This window comes from Nilaparvata lugens, chromosome 3 (genome assembly GCF_014356525.2).
Source record: "Nilaparvata lugens isolate BPH chromosome 3, ASM1435652v1, whole genome shotgun sequence".
In the NCBI taxonomy this organism is placed as follows: Eukaryota; Metazoa; Arthropoda; class Insecta; order Hemiptera; family Delphacidae; genus Nilaparvata; species Nilaparvata lugens.
The window spans coordinates 64,769,144-64,785,595 of record NC_052506.1 but is presented as its reverse complement, the minus strand read 5'-3'; positions in this window follow the sequence as shown (position 1 = coordinate 64,785,595).

Genomic DNA, 16,452 nt, shown 5'->3' with positions numbered 1-16,452 from the left:
TGATAAGTATTCTTAGTCTACTTACTTGTCTAATCGCCTTTTATGACTATATAGGGTTAGGTAGCAGCCTCCGCGCTTTGCGCTTCGGCTGGAATGCGGGCCTCACCCGCATTATTGTCTTTTACGACTGTATAGTGTTAGGTAGCCGCCTCCGCGCTTTGCGCTTCGGCTGGGAGGCGGGCTTCTCCCGCCCAATCGCCTTTTATGACTGTATAGGGTTGGATAGCAGCCTCCGCGCTTCGCGCTCCGGCTGGGAGGCGGGCTTCGCCCGCCCAATCACCTTTTATGACTCTATAGGGTTGGATAGCAGCCAACGCGCTTCGCGCTCCGCACAATTGCCTTTTATGACTGTACGAGGGAGGGCAGGAAGGAACCGTAGCCTCCAGTGTAGTATGCAACAGATTTGTTGTTCAGTTTTCACAGTGAACTCATAGTTTTGGCTGAGAATTTTTGGTATTTGGGAAAACTCCAAATTTTCGATGAAAACTCAATTTCCCGGGTCGCCATTTGAATTGATCGAAGTCGAACTATAGATAGCCTATATCTCCGAGAGCTGAACAAATAAGCTTCTATCGAATTTTCTGTGCGAGGCTTATTTAAATGTGTCGGAAAATTTGGGGGGCTCCAGTGGTGCCAGGGGGGTGAAATTTTCGTGATTTGTAGGTTTTCCCATAGCCCCTAGTGTGTTCTCAAACTGATTTCGAGGTTGGTTCTCCGATACAATCAGCTGTATTGGCTGAGAATTTTTCATAATTTTTTGTCTTTTGCAGCTTTAATATAAGAATAATAATTGCCAATCTTTAGGTAGCGCACGAGGAGAATAGTTCATAGACCATGGTACCTCTCGTCGTACACAAAATTGATATTTCCATTGAAATATAGGGAACTTGTAAGTGATCGGAAAGTGACCACTTTCTGGACGGTTATCACAACATTTTCGGACTCCAATTATTGAGATTGCTGTCTTTATTTACAGTGTTTGTAAGACGGTATTTTTCAAACCTAGGTAATATCTGGGAATTGTACGTTTTTTGTGCAGTGTACTAAAAACTAATTGTATGGTACAATGAACACACTTAAACTCAGGTCAATGTATTGTCATGATCCATTCCTTTTAGCTCCGGAATATGTAGACTTTTGTTGACTTGAGAGGATCACAACAGGAGAAGCACATCCACCTTCGCTCACATAAATCCAGAATTTTCTGTGATCTATGAGGGCGATAGGGGAGGTCAGGTTCCTCTGTATGTGATTCATATAATAATAAATTAAGCTTGATTTGCAAGCTGAAGAACCTGAAAGATAACTTGAAAAATATAACAGTTCCAAGAAAGGAATTGAAATTCACAACGACTGATTCTAAACAATAATTGGAATTTTATTAATAAATTAACACTTGAGAAGATGATGCAAACAAACAGAATCAAATTTATGATATCATTGATCATTTATTTGGAATAATGAAATAAAGTCTTTCTTATTAATACTATTAGCAATTTCTGCATGAAAAGTATTTGAGTTCATATGATGATTTTGAACGATCTTTACAATTTTTAATAGGTTTTTGATGAATCGTCGAGATGATGCACTTTTGATTTTGGCCTTTTCGCGCACTATTATGGCACTCGTGCCTGATCAGGACTTAATAATAATTTATTATATTATTCACTCACGCGTACGTATGGTGATTGTCCTGTGAGGCTGCTGGTGGACATCATAATATGGAAATGTAGGCAATTCACTCTCAGTAGAACGTACAAAACAATAGGAACTTTAGTTTAAGACTCAAATAATAATAATTAGAAACTTTACATTGTGCTACATAAATTACATTTAAATTAATAGGGAGAATTGGCTGCAGGTCTCCTTTCTCCTTGAGATTATCAGTAGCAAGTCTTCTTTTCTGTCTGGTGAGGAAGTTCTTCTTCAGAGAAAAGAATTTCCACAGCCTGAATAATTAATTGATAATGGGCTGGATAGCCAAATAATGCCAAATTCGGCAATGTATAACACAGTAAACCACAAAATATAAAAATAGGCAGTAAAACTGCACATGCAAGAAGGGAGAGGAATGAGTAATGTTTTTATTATAATATTATAATCTTTAGAAATAATAAATTTCAAATTAATTCGACAGCTCGACTGACTATTGCTTGGCGGGAGAAAAAATACACAAACACCCAACCACGTTGACATGAAAATAAGAAATAGTTATTCAAGGTCTTGAAATCACCTAAAACCATTTTTGTTTGAGTTTTCCTTATCAGTAATGAGCTGCAAGCATGTGGACTAGATAGCATATGTGATGCAGGTGTCAAAAATTCACATATCTGATAAGCTAACCTGAGTAACAAAGAAGACAATGTTATAGGATGGAGAGCAATCTTATGGCTAAATTCAATTGAATTCAGGTACTTTCAACAAATAATACAAATAATGGTTTTTGGTCTTACTTACATTATTTTTAATTTGTTTAGGCGCGATGCGGCATTTTGCATCCAGGTGCTTTTTGCTTATTGGTTTAAATGGAAGAACCCACACACACTCAATCGGGCATGGCGTGGAACAGTGTGATACATATAGGCAGTCTCCATAAGATCACTTTGTATCACCAACCCGCGCCTCCTCAGGTGTTCTTAGCTTTGAGCCGGCTCCAGACATGTGTCATTCGGCAAGCAGCGAATGTTCTGCGTTCGGCGAACTATTCGTCTTGATATTTGCCGATTAACAAGAACACATCTACACACATGCGTGGTTTGCCGAGCACTTGCTCGTTTTGGGAATAGCAAATACTCGTCAACTAAATGTCATCTACTGTCAACATGAAATAGCTGTTATGTAGAATGTAGCTAAGGTGTACGGTACGTGATATTTTCGAGCTCAAAATTTAAGTGATATCATTCTTTATTTTGTGAATTTGAAGTTTGTTTTAAGTTTTTACGGAAGTTTTACTATCAATCTATCCAAATTCAAAATGGTTTGTTCTATTCCAATCTATATTCTCAGATTGTGATTTGGTTTAGGAATTGAAATGGACATAACCTATATATAATATTTGGACAATTTGAAACTAAATTAGGATTTAGAATTGGAAAAGTTTTAGGGAATAGCCTGTTTTTTATTTTTCAATCATTGTATTGTTTGTGCTAGCTAAATAAAGAACCATGAATCTCGATATTGAATATACTCTTCTTGCTTATCCTGATTCTATAAATAAACCAAACTAGCCCTATGTACCCGGGTCAATAACTAATGTCCTAACTGTATAAAATATGAAAAGCCCTAGAATTTTAACTTCAATTGATTAAAAAAATTAATTCTAGAAATTTTTAAAACATTTGAATAACTCAGTAACCTGGGCGGGACTGGTTATCATCTAGTTTTATCAAGATTTGAATGATTCATTAACTAGCAGGTAACCCGTGCTCCGCAAGGGTCTATTTTAAGAGTTGGCAAACTGAAAACTTCAGCAAGTAGAATCTTGAGCTTGAAGTAGGCCTAAAACCATCTTCGGTTGATAATATTCAAGTTAATTTCAGTCCAGTAGTTTAGGCATGATGGTGCATGAAACATACAAAGAAAATCCATAAAAGTAAATTTCTCAGGAAGTCAATTTCGAATTTCTAACATCAATAATAATTTCCTTATAGTGATTTTTCACAAAATAATATCACACTGCAAGAAATGAAATATTCTTCATTTGTTTGATAATTGATTATCTGATTTGATATGATAATAATATTCATAGTTAATATAGTACTAATTAAAATATAATGAAAAACCAAAGTTTGGTAAAATTGCATTTTCCTTGTACGCCCATCATAATAAAGTGACAGAACTCAAATCTTGTTACGAAACCTTCCTCAACTCAATGCCAACCTTACAAAATTGGACTGAGTATTAATTTAGTTACCAATATTTTAACCATCTGTTTCGGATTTCACATGAACATTCGTCCACTTTAATGTGTTCAAAAGTCCCACACCGACCGGGAAAACAACGAGCACGAATGTTCACTGCTTGCAGAATACCAAACATCCATCCACACTACTCGTGATTTGGCGAGTATGCAAGGTGTTAGCCGGATGCCGCATGTCTGGAGCCGGCTGAAACAACGAGCATGAATTTTCGCTGCTTACTGAATAGACAAACATCCATCCACACTACTAGCGATTCGGCGAGTCGCTGCTCGGTGTTTGCCGAATGATGCATGTCTGGAGCCGGCTTTAGCTTAATCTGATGCACTATTTATTTTTATGAAAATTATCCAACAATCAGTATTTACATTAATATCTCGATATATGGACTTCCTATGTGGTTAGTTAGTTGTACAGAATTTTGAATTTTGAAATATAGTTGAATGCAGTTTGCAGTTGGGAAATCGAATGGTTTATCTCTTTTCTGCAGATTTTTTCGTGCATATTCTAAACTAGAAGGTAACCCGTGCTTCGCAAAGGTCTATTTCAAAACTTGACGTGATGAAATCTAGAAGAATTGAAAATAGGCACACTTATTGACATGAGCTACTTTTTAATTAATGAAACAATATAGAATCTTATAGCACCCTTTATTTTTGAAAATTTAAAAATATTTCAACAACAAACTAGTCTCGGTGATATTATTTTTATTTTATAACCTGACGATGGTGTAATATCACCGAAACTAGTTGTTAAACTATTTTAGAGTTTTTTCAAAGATAAAGGGTGCTATACGATTTTATATTGTTCTATTAATTAAAAATAGGCCTATAAGAATCCTCTGTTGATTAAGAATTTATATGCAGCATTTCAAGTGAATCAGTCCAGTAGTTCAGACGTGATGATGCGTTAAACATAATTTTCCTATCCTTTATACGTGTATACGTATTCAAGCAAGTTCTTTCCTTTATTATAGTATAGAAGATGATAGATCGATGGATGATCATTGTTATTTTACTAAAAGATAGAATAAGTTGAATAGTTCCCTTCCAGAGAGAGTTTTGACAACCCACAAAACTCATTTTCCATTTGAAGATATAACGAAATGGTGCATATGACCTTGCTCAGCTTGCCAAAATACCCTTCATTCCAATATAAAAATTTTCGACTGACTGTACAGTGAGTCAGTCATTCTAACAGGGCTCGAATAATTTTGAAATTTTGAAAAAATAAAAATGGAAGAGAATAATTTCTTTATGTAAATATGAACACCTTTATTCAAAGACATATTAACGGCATGCGTTTTCATATTGCCGATACAGCATTGATAACAGAGACTGTAGACGTTTATTTATCACTGTAAATACACAATGCGTGTACTCTGCCCACCCAATGTTCATACGTTACAAGGGGAAATTACATCAATAATATTATTGAAAGAATATTTTTTTCACATCTCCACATCCAAAAATCTTCAATGAAACCAATTACAAGTAACATGGACCTGTCTAGCTATTTTTATTATATTCACACCTGGAAACTGGACTATTACAGTGTGAACTGATTAAATTAGTTTTGAAGTCTTCTTCCACAATGTTCACTAACCATTGAAATAGACGATCAGTCTTCTGATTCGTTTGTTTATTACCCTCTAGTAGCTATACTTCATACAAAATCACTTTTGACTTGGGAGGTACATGCACAGCAGAGAAGGCATACAATGGAACAGTTACAGACAATTATACTACCTACTATATAATTATATGATTATACTATGATGCCTTTCAACGTTTTTCCTTTGCTAGATTTTGCAAAGACAATAATCAGGGACTCAATAAAGTGATTGAAGTATTTAACATTATTGTACTCGGTCCGTCTTTAGTAATTAATAGCCTACATGGACACGCCCATATTCTGGCCACTTGCCATAAATCTTAATTATTTTCTGTAGTTATTCACTACTATTTTTTATTTAAACATTCTGCTGAATTTCGGAATGATTAATGGGATTCCTTTTAAAGAGAGCCCGCTTCAAATTGGATCCTCCGGAGTCCAGATCCTCCTCTGGATCAGTCCAGAGATTCGTTTATTCAAATTATACAGAATGCCTCTTTAGTGACATATCCTGAATAGATTTCATTTTGCGTGTTTCACACCGTCGAAGAGGAAAAGTGTACCGAGCACAGTTTCATATACAACGTTTTTCCATAGTTATAATAGAAGATTCAATAATTGTAATAAGTGGTATAAGCGAGTAAGTGAAATCGTTTTCTTTCTCCTTTTCAAGTTGAACGGCCATGACTCTTCATGGCTATAGTTTTCCAGGATGGATATTTATGGAATTGTGGCTTCGAGTCGTCGAGAAGTGGGTTTATGAATTATCTCTCAAACTCAGCCTCAGTCAAGTGAGAAATCGCTAACGCTCGTTCAATTGAGAGATTAGAAGGAGAAGAATATAGATGCGAAGAGACGAACTTCAAACCCTTAAAAACCAAGGAAGCTGTATTCTGAGTTTTGTTGCAATACATCCAGTAGTTTTTTTTTAGAAATTGTGATCAGTGAGTGAGTTAGTGAATGAATGAGTGAGGCAGTGAGTTGATGAATCAGTGAGATAGGAATTCTATGAATATTGATGATTGAGCCAACTACTGTCTTGTAATCCAGTTCAAGACGATTTTTAAATCAGTTACAAATTGAACAACAATGATAATTGATGGAGGAGTACAGTACAATATCATAGTCTAAACTTTGTGATTGTAGGGAGGGTTATCACACGACTATGGGTCGTCAGTAGCATATTAATTTCATAGTTTGCAAAAACTTTTAGAATATACCCTTAGGCCTTGTTGCATTAGGCGTTAAAGTCCTCAATGAATAACCAAAGGTGCAAACAGAACGAGTGGGTTTCGATGATGTCACTGGTCGGCAAACTGCCCCTGACTGGCGACAACTCTATTGAAAGCAGTGAAAAGTCATGAGAAATACTGTAATTTGAAGTTGTTTTTAGCAATGCATCATTGCATGCAATCGACAACCAGCTGCCTTCTGATTTGTAATTATTGGAAATGATAGATTACTGATTTATTTATCTTCTGCTCTTCCAATGTTATCCTGTTATATCCTCAAAAAGGATGAAGGAGTGAGTCAATCCGTTGTCTATCGAACTCAATCTGTATAATAATTCGAAGAATATTATTTATCCGAAGTTAAATATTGAATTTTTATGTTGATTAATGTAAGCATTCGAAAGTTATCATCCAACTCACAAACCTATAACCCACAAACAAAGTACGTCTCAAGCCTCAAGTCAAAAGTTGGAGCACGTCACGTTGATTCATTATAATGTTTCCTTTTTTTGGTGGTGGGGACACAACATCTCAATACTAATGCTACGTGAGGCCCGTGAATTAAGAGGAATTATTGATTTGGAATTATATTGTAATTACTATTTATTCACTTAGAACAATAGCTTCATGGAATAGTCGCTCCCAGTACAAGCTATTCCAAAATCACTTGGAATTCAGTGACCATGTCACTAAAAGAGAGAATCTATTTGACAATAGTCTAGTTGTGTGATTCAATATTATTGCAGGAGGTACAGTAATAAGAAAACATCTACATCTCATCATAATCATCACCATCACAAATTACAAGATGAATTGAACTTGACACACGGTTCCAAATCCCCGATCTTTAAAATTTGTCGAATCATTGAAATGCGTTTTCACGATTGAATATGATGTGGAACTTCCATCGAAGTTTATGCATGCTCAAATGGGCTCGTTGGAAGGCTATAGAGCTACTGTAATATGATTGGAGACCATCTAGATTCCAGATATTTCATTCAACAAACATCAAAATCTTCTTGTGATTATTTCATCTTCCCATCTTTTTCATTCACACTCCTAAACAACTCTATAGTTTCACGAGAGTGGATTTTCCCCCGATATCAATTTACTGCTTTTAACAGAACTGTGAGTTAGTTGCGAAAAGTAACGCCAGAAGCCGCTGGGATGTACTTTCGGAATGAGGTTACGGTGAGCTTGGTGAGGGGTTGATTACTAAACAATACAAATATGATGAAACCCCAATTCATCATCATCATTATTGGCACTACAGCCCATGTAGAGCCTTAGCCTTCACAACCACATCCTTCCATCCCTCTCGACATTCTGCTGTTCTTCTCCATATTCTTACACCCAGTCTTCGCAAATCCTCCTTCACATCGGCAACCCACCGCTTTCTTGGTCTTCCTTGTAGTCTTCTTCCTCCGGGTTTGCCTTCCAGCACCATTCTTGGCACCCTCCCTTCCGGCATTTTGCACACATGACCAGCCCATCTCAGACTCATACTTCAGTAATGAAACCCCAATTAGTTGAATATTATATTACAGTTTGTGATGTAATATTAATGGATAGAGAGCATTAAACAGTTCTAGCCAAGGTCAAGGAATATACCAGGCTGTATGCCAGTGATCTATCGAGTTGAAAAATAATACAGTGACAACATTTTTTGTTGATGAATGCTATGCTAAATCCAGGCAGCAACAGTCAGGAATCTATGGGGAAACTTCGGGATGCTGCTGATAAAATCTCCAGATAAAATCCCCAGATAATATACCGGCATATGCCTCATGCACATGAGGCATGACTCTGAATGCTGGGTTGTGTTGGGAAGCACTCGTGAAGAGAAAAGAGAAGAAATAGGAATAAGGTCAGAGAACTCTACTGGTTTAAAGGCCGAAATTCAGTTCCCTCCACGTACAAGGAGATTTTCATCTAAAAGCAGATCCTTGAACTCATATGGATGTACGGAATACAGCTCTGGAGTTATGCCATCGAGAGCAATGCGGATGTGTGATTAAATGGTTCCATAACTCAGTTTTGAGGAACATCAGTCATCAGGATCAATCATGTTCCAAGATTCAGCCAGAACGCCAAAATCCACAGAGATCTGGAGGTGGAATTCGTCTCATCAGAAATTGGACGCTTCACACGCAAGCATCCGGACAGGATCCAACGTTAGATAGGAAAGTCGCTTAGCTACTTGACAACACACATATGCTGCGCACATTGAAGCAGATCAAGCCCTTTGCGAATTGTGAAGTGTTGTGGAGTGAAAGTGTCAAAAGCAGAGCAGTGTTGATAGTGTGAATGTGTATCCATTATATATGATAATTTAATCAGCCTATATATTCATCCATTTTGGGTTGATATGTTCTGTCATTTCGAAGTTAGTTGCTTGAAGTAGTTGTCCTGGTGAGAGCAGCCTGTCTCATCGACTTGAACCTTTTTTTTAATAGAAAAAAATGCTCATTAGTCTTTTTAGACTAGATTGCAATGTATTGTATAAACTTATGGAAAATCATTATGGATAGCTATGAAGTGGATCAGGATTGATAGCTAATTGTATTGAATGGGTGATTGTGGAAAATACTATATCATTTTAATATTTTTATATTATGAGGCTACTAAAATTATGAGTATTACCAAAAAAATCTTGAAGATTTAGCAAAATTACCCATGCTTCTTTTCTATTTCAGTGATTCTTGGGTGATTATTATATTCATGATACAACATGAAATGAAGTTCAAGCCGTTTCGTTCAAGAACTACCGCGGTATAAGTTTGTGAATGTGGACAAAAAGATGTATTCCAGGATTATCAATAACCAAATCTAGATGAATCTACAGTGATCGGGTGATCTTGAGTGAGGAACAGAATTTCAGGAACAGGGCTTTCAGGAAAGCCCGTTGATGCTCCGATAATATATTTTTTGTTGAAATGATAATTGAGAAAAGAAGATAATTCAATGTGAAACACATGTATGGCGATCATCGACTTCGAGAAGGTGAATAAGTAAGATGAGTAATAACTTTTGATAAGGTGAATAGTAACAAGCTCTGACAGTTTCTGTGGAGAGAATGAATCCATGTCATAGTATGAATGCGATCAAGTGTCTGTATCGTAATACGAGAATTGTTATGAATACAGACAGGTAAGTAAACGTTGAAATAAATCAAGGTGTAAGACAATGGTGCAGCTGATCACCCACTCTTTCCCAATTATATATATATATATATATATATATATATATATATATATATATATATATATATATATATTATATATATATATATGTATATAAATTAATTTTCTTTATAGAAATATAGAAAATTAATTACTATTCGATGGTTATGTAAAGTGAATATTGGGATGAGAGCTAAATAATGACAATTACCTGAATGCGCTATTATTTGCAGATGATCTATATCCAAGGGAAAGAATGTGATTTGCAAAGATGAGTTTATCTTTAGAATGGAATGTGCAAAGAGTAAAACTTCTAAGTCTCTATAGATAAATCAAAAGTTATGACATTCTCAGTCAATTATCCTGTCGGATTGAATATTGTTGTGAATACCAACAGTGCTGGAACAGGTGTCACTTTTTAACATTTCAAGTACCTAGGCTGTGACATTAGCTTCAAAGGCGATCTGGACATACATAGCAAAATAGGAAAATTACAGTGGATATGCGGTAAACGAACTCTTGCAAATGAAGTAAGGAATTTATTATGAATCCTGGATCACTACTCAACTTCAATAGAGGAGAATACAAGCGGCTAAAATCCGATTTTCAGGGCAAACGAAAAGTTGTGATCGGGAGACATTCGTTCAGAGCTTGAAGTCCACTGTATGGGGAAGAAGGTTGGTTTACCAGCATCGTTGTCCCAGGAAGGAGCATATTAGCAGAATGTTTGCAGGAAGAATTTCACTACAAACCCTGCTATACAACAACCAACTATAACACCTCAACCAAGGGGAAAAAAGGCTTCGGAAGACCATCAAAGAGATGGCAATAAGAATTCTCTTATGACAATAATATTATCAACACTTCATATGAATACTAATTGTTTTGTGAACAGTAGACCTCGCGCAGTTATAAACCACAGCCTCCTCTTATACTGTCCATCAGAGTAAATCCTGTCTGTATGTTGTGTCGACGAGATATCAGTGTAAAAACGGCTAATAGCTGTTGGGGTTGGTGTATCAAAAATGCTAACATCAGAAGCTAATCTCCTTCAAGACATACCGGGAACAGGTCAACCCGAGTTCAAAGCAGAGCAAGGTCGAGAGATAATACTATATTATTATTTTTAGTTATTTATTGCATGCAATCAATAGTTCATTTAATAGTGCATCAAAATTGCATTCAATGAGGCATGCGTGAACACTAGCGTCAGGTGATCAATTTTCATAACGGCAAGGAAAGTTGTGTGAGTGCCCAACACCAGATTTTTACTCTAATCTTGGCTTATGAAGAAGGCTCCTCCTCCTTTCATATTATCCTTGAAATTAAAAATTTCCAAAAACCTCGTATATACGTTGACGCGCAATTTAAAAAGGAACATACCTGTCAAATTTCATGAAAATGTATTACCACGTTTCGCCGTAAATGCGCAACATATACACATAAAGAGAAATGCAAAACCGTCGACTTGAATCTCAGACCTCACTTCGCTCGGTCAATTAATTGTGAGTCGGAACAGTCAAATATGCCTAATCCTTGGAGGGAAGAAGAAGAAGAAGCCGTTTAGTGTTTGAATAATTCTAGATATATTTGAAGCTCTTGTCATAATCTTTGATCAATTATTGAAATACTTCCAAATTCACTGCTTAAATTCAAAGCCAAACCTTCAAATCTCTTCACAAACATTTGTAACAAAAGGTCTCTGTGGAAAAAACAAAAATCTGAGAAGCCGGTAATGATCTAGTGTTGACATAACAATGGTCAATTGCATAACAATCCGACTTTTCTCCGTTGCTCCCTTGATCGACGTACTAGAATGTTGGTCAATGATATAAATATACACCCATTCTATTTATTATTATTATAAATGGTATCCTTTCCTACCAGAATGGACATTCAATGGAGATTAAATCTTTTTGTTAGCAGGCAATGTATTGTACAGAACAGAAGTTAAGTCGGAAACCAAAGCAATCGGTTATCTAGGGTTAATGACTGGTGGATAGCTGCATTTGCAGGGTTAGTTAGCGGTTTGTGCAAATGTTTTGCATCAGCCAACGTGCGTGTATAATGATGTCGGGGTGACAAACAGGTGGCCTGAGTCCCACACCAAACCAACCGGGCAAACCGACTGTAATCGAGTTGCGAGCTGCTATGCTCTCTGTCATCTTACCGGCCAACCCTGCAAACAGCCCTCAGCCTTCACACAAATCATAGACCATCTCAAATGAACCAACCAATTAACATCAAAACGCTTTAAAGCGTACGCCGATTCAGAGGAAAATGTGTTTCGTGACAAATACCTTTTTGTACGACTTATTGATTAATCGTTTGGAACGTAAACGTTTGAAACTATCCTACGTCGATCTACTCCCTTTGATTCATTATTAGTAACAAAAATACCCCGCTGCTAAACTTAATCTCAATTACTCGTCTGAAATTGTTTTTAAAATACTAATGAAGAATTATCATACATAGCTCAAAGCAGTATGAATCAGTATTGGTAGCTAATCTCATTAAGTTCACTATGTCCTAGACCTAGATCATTGGAGAAGAATCTGTCATATTCATTTATCTGTCCAATAATTGAGAAACTGAGATGGGTCTGATCATTCGTTCTTATTTTATAAATCAGAACGTATAAGATTCACTATAGTCAACCGCACGAAAATAGTACGATGGAAATTGAAACAGATAAGTGCAGCGTTGCCAAATAAGAGGTTATCAACGTTGTCCACAGCTGATTATAAATAACAATCTATAAATAATGTTATAGAACACAGACTAATTTTGGTAACGTCCATGGGTGCGAGAGAATGAGGAGGTACTCAGCCGTTCCAGTTTCCATCGGACTATTCTCGTGCGGTTGACTATAGTTAATGAGTTCATGGAAAATTCTTGTCTTGCAAGATCATTATTTCACATGTTCACCTGCCGGAGTCATTCGATCAAGACCTTCTCGAGAGGACAAAAATTTTCGGCGCAGAAAAACATAATTTTCGCAGATTTGCTTCTTCTTCATAGCGAATTGTCCACCCGAGAATTAAATTCAAAGTTGTAGAGCTGTTAGGCGAAATTAAAACGTCCGACTTTAAGGTTGAGAGCGGAAATTTATCGCCTGGGTCCTTCTGGTATTCCTTGGGGCATATTTCACAATTAGCCGCTGGAAATCCTTTTTCCCATTCCCTATTAACATACAAATGGCTACTTGCAAATGGAGCACACCAGTCGACCTCCAAGTTCAACTAGGATTTTTCTCGTCCAAAACACAATCCAAGGCTTTTTTCTCACCAACCACATTATCCTACAAAATTGGTTCCGGCTACTTTTCTCTCCATTGTTAGCAGTGGGCAATTCAGGCTGCATAAATGATGATGATCGAGATTTAATGATCAAAGGAGAAAATTAGAAATAATAACATAATACTCATCTTTAAAATGAATTTGACTCATATTATCATCCATTCATATAATCTGTAATATAATAAGGAAGCAAATTGACTTAGAGATGACTGTACTAGATAGGAAATGCACGTACGACGCATCATCGCGTCTAAATTTTGCATGAAGATTTAACTTGCCGAGGATGGTTATAGGCATATTTTAATATCTTAAGATTCCAAAACGTCAAGTTTTCACATTGTCAAGTTTCCAATTATACCCTTGCGGAGCACGGGTTACCTGCTAGTATTATATTATATTGATATCAATATTTATATGATATTATATTATCGGTTGTAGGTGGGTTGTAGATGATCAAAGAAAACTTCAAGTGCGCACAAGACATTGAAGTAGATGGAATATCATCCTATGTTTGAAATCCAATCATTATACAACAAATCACAATGACATTTGTCATGAATTTCGAGCTTGTTTCAACATTTCAGATTTTTATCTCCGGATGGAAAAATTTGTACTACTTAAATAACGTTAAATAACTTTTTTGCTCCATTGCTAGACAAAGAGAAACCAAGTAGAGTGTCTTATTTATCTAGTTTCCACTTTCTCTCTTCGTCAGTTACACTGATTTACTGGCTTTTCTCTCTTTGTCGCTCCATCTACTGTCAAATCGTTTTATGTATTTTGGCTTGAAGTGGAAAACAAGTATCCTCCTTGGCTTTTTGAATAAGTCTTGCTTTGAGTTTCATAGACGCAACTCATTGTTTATTCTTATCTGACATTTTTATTCAATAATGATCTCTAAAAACACTATATTATGCTACAGAGGATGTAGTCAATTCATTTATATAGAATGTTCTTAAAAAAGGTGCCCATAAGTCAGAGCGTGATTGAGAATGTAAACTCATAATGGTGGCGGGTTTCTCATTGATGTATATCATTGCTTTTTCTTACCTAACTGCTTGGATACTTACTCCCATTATGTATTGCAATGGGAGGCTAGTTTCTTATTATTATCAGAACATTTTCTTACTAAAAGCTTAACTTATAACATTTTGTTGGATTTTTTTTTTTTTTTTGGTATACAAATTTTAGTTACCACACCAGAGCTCTCAATAGGGTCGTGGTGGAGGACGGGTGACGAATTCTTTTTTGAATATTTTTTTGGTGAGGATTAAATTTCCTACAAGTTCCGTGAAAAAAGTATTTCATGTTTATTGTACATTTAACATAGTAAATCTGTTTCAAACCTTAAAGGAGCTTGTTTCTCGGGACCAAGTCTCGCGTACTTCATCACATATCTTGAAAATTACTGTAGCTATAGGTCTGGAAACGGTTTTATCAATTTCTCAGTTCATTTTACTTCAAGTACGCTAAATTTTACATCTTAATAAACAGCCAACAAATACCCGTAGGGCTTTGTTTCAGCAGGGGCACAGCAATTAATTCAGACGAAATCTTCCACTCTGTATAACTTGGTAACCAAGCGTTTTCGAACGCTTGTTCAATTGAAAAAGTCAATTAGAACTTTTTTTTATTTTGATGTGAGGAATCATTCCCTGACTTATGAGCACTTTCTTCAGAACACTCTGTATATTAACTTTTCTTCACCAGAGTGAGGTTATATTAAATTTATTTTTTTGTTTGTTTGATTATTTGATATTATGTAAATGTTTTTGTAGTGTATTTATTTAATTTTTCCTTTCTGAACTTCACACGATTCCTCTATAGTCTTCAGTTTTTTTCTCATAAATTCTTCTAAAAATGTTTCCCCCTTCAAATCCGCTTATACAGGTGACATCTTGTTTCTATTGAAAACTATAAAATGGAATAAATTTATGAAATACGAGGTATCATTGTTGTTATAGTTAGAAAATGCATCAAATGTACAGTTACCTGCTGAGCGATAAGTCTCACTTATCAACAGCTGAGACTGAGATGAGAACACCGTATCATGTGGCATATTTTGAAAGAATAATTTATTGAAATTGTGATTTGTTGCAAATAATTCACTAGTAGTTCTGTGAACAGTAGACCTCACACTGTATTCTCATCCACAAGTACCTGATGTGACCTGATTTGAATGTTAACAAACTCAGTTCACGTTTGAATTTGTATTCCATTCAAACGTGAATGTATAATGATATAATTCATCCAGTTCCGTGATAATCTTTCTATCTGATGAAAACTGATCCTTCACAATCAAAAAATTATTATTTCTTCAGCATTATTTAGTTCATTTGTTTATTCTTGATCACCTATTGAATTAGTTTTTTTTTCGAATGTGAGAATATTGATACTGATGGGCACTCATAATAATACCATGACTGTAAAATAAAATATTGAAACCAAAGACCTTAAAGCTGCGTTTAGACCAAAGTTATTAACAACTCAAATTGAGTTATTGATAACTCAATCCTTATAGATTCTATTAGATTGAACATAACTTATCATAGACATGATGAACATGCGTGTTTGTCAACTTCCGTTCAATCCAATAGAATCTATAAGTATTAAATTATTAATATTTTTGTTAAAACTTTGGTATAAACGCAGCTGCATACCTCTTTAAGGTCTTAAAACTATAAGATCTCAAACTATAAAACTTTACTACTGATTAAAACTATAAACCTTATACAAATACAGTAATAGACTGGCTTCTCCACACATCAGTGTATTCACTTGACAGCTGATTCATGATGAATAATTCTATAGTATGATTTTTACTCTAATATTGGCGTACGAAGGAGGCTCCTTTTTCCTTTTATATTATCCTTGGAATGCAAAATTTTCAAAAAACTTGTTTATACGTTATAACAAATTATCTTGAATAGCAAGCAAAATCGCTTAATGAGGAGATTTTATAGGTCTCTAGCAGATAGCTGCTTTGTTATCGCCGGTTGTGATATCAACAAGTGAGAGATCAGATAATAACGGATATCCTGGCTACAATTAGAACAGCCAAATAGAAAATAATTTTATTTGCTATTTATTGAATTATATAAAATAATGAAATTTTGAGGTTAGGCTATAATGCTTACTGGTCAGCAACCTAATAATCGATCAAGCCGTATAATTTGAAATTTAGCCAGACACCTTTGGCAAATTTTTG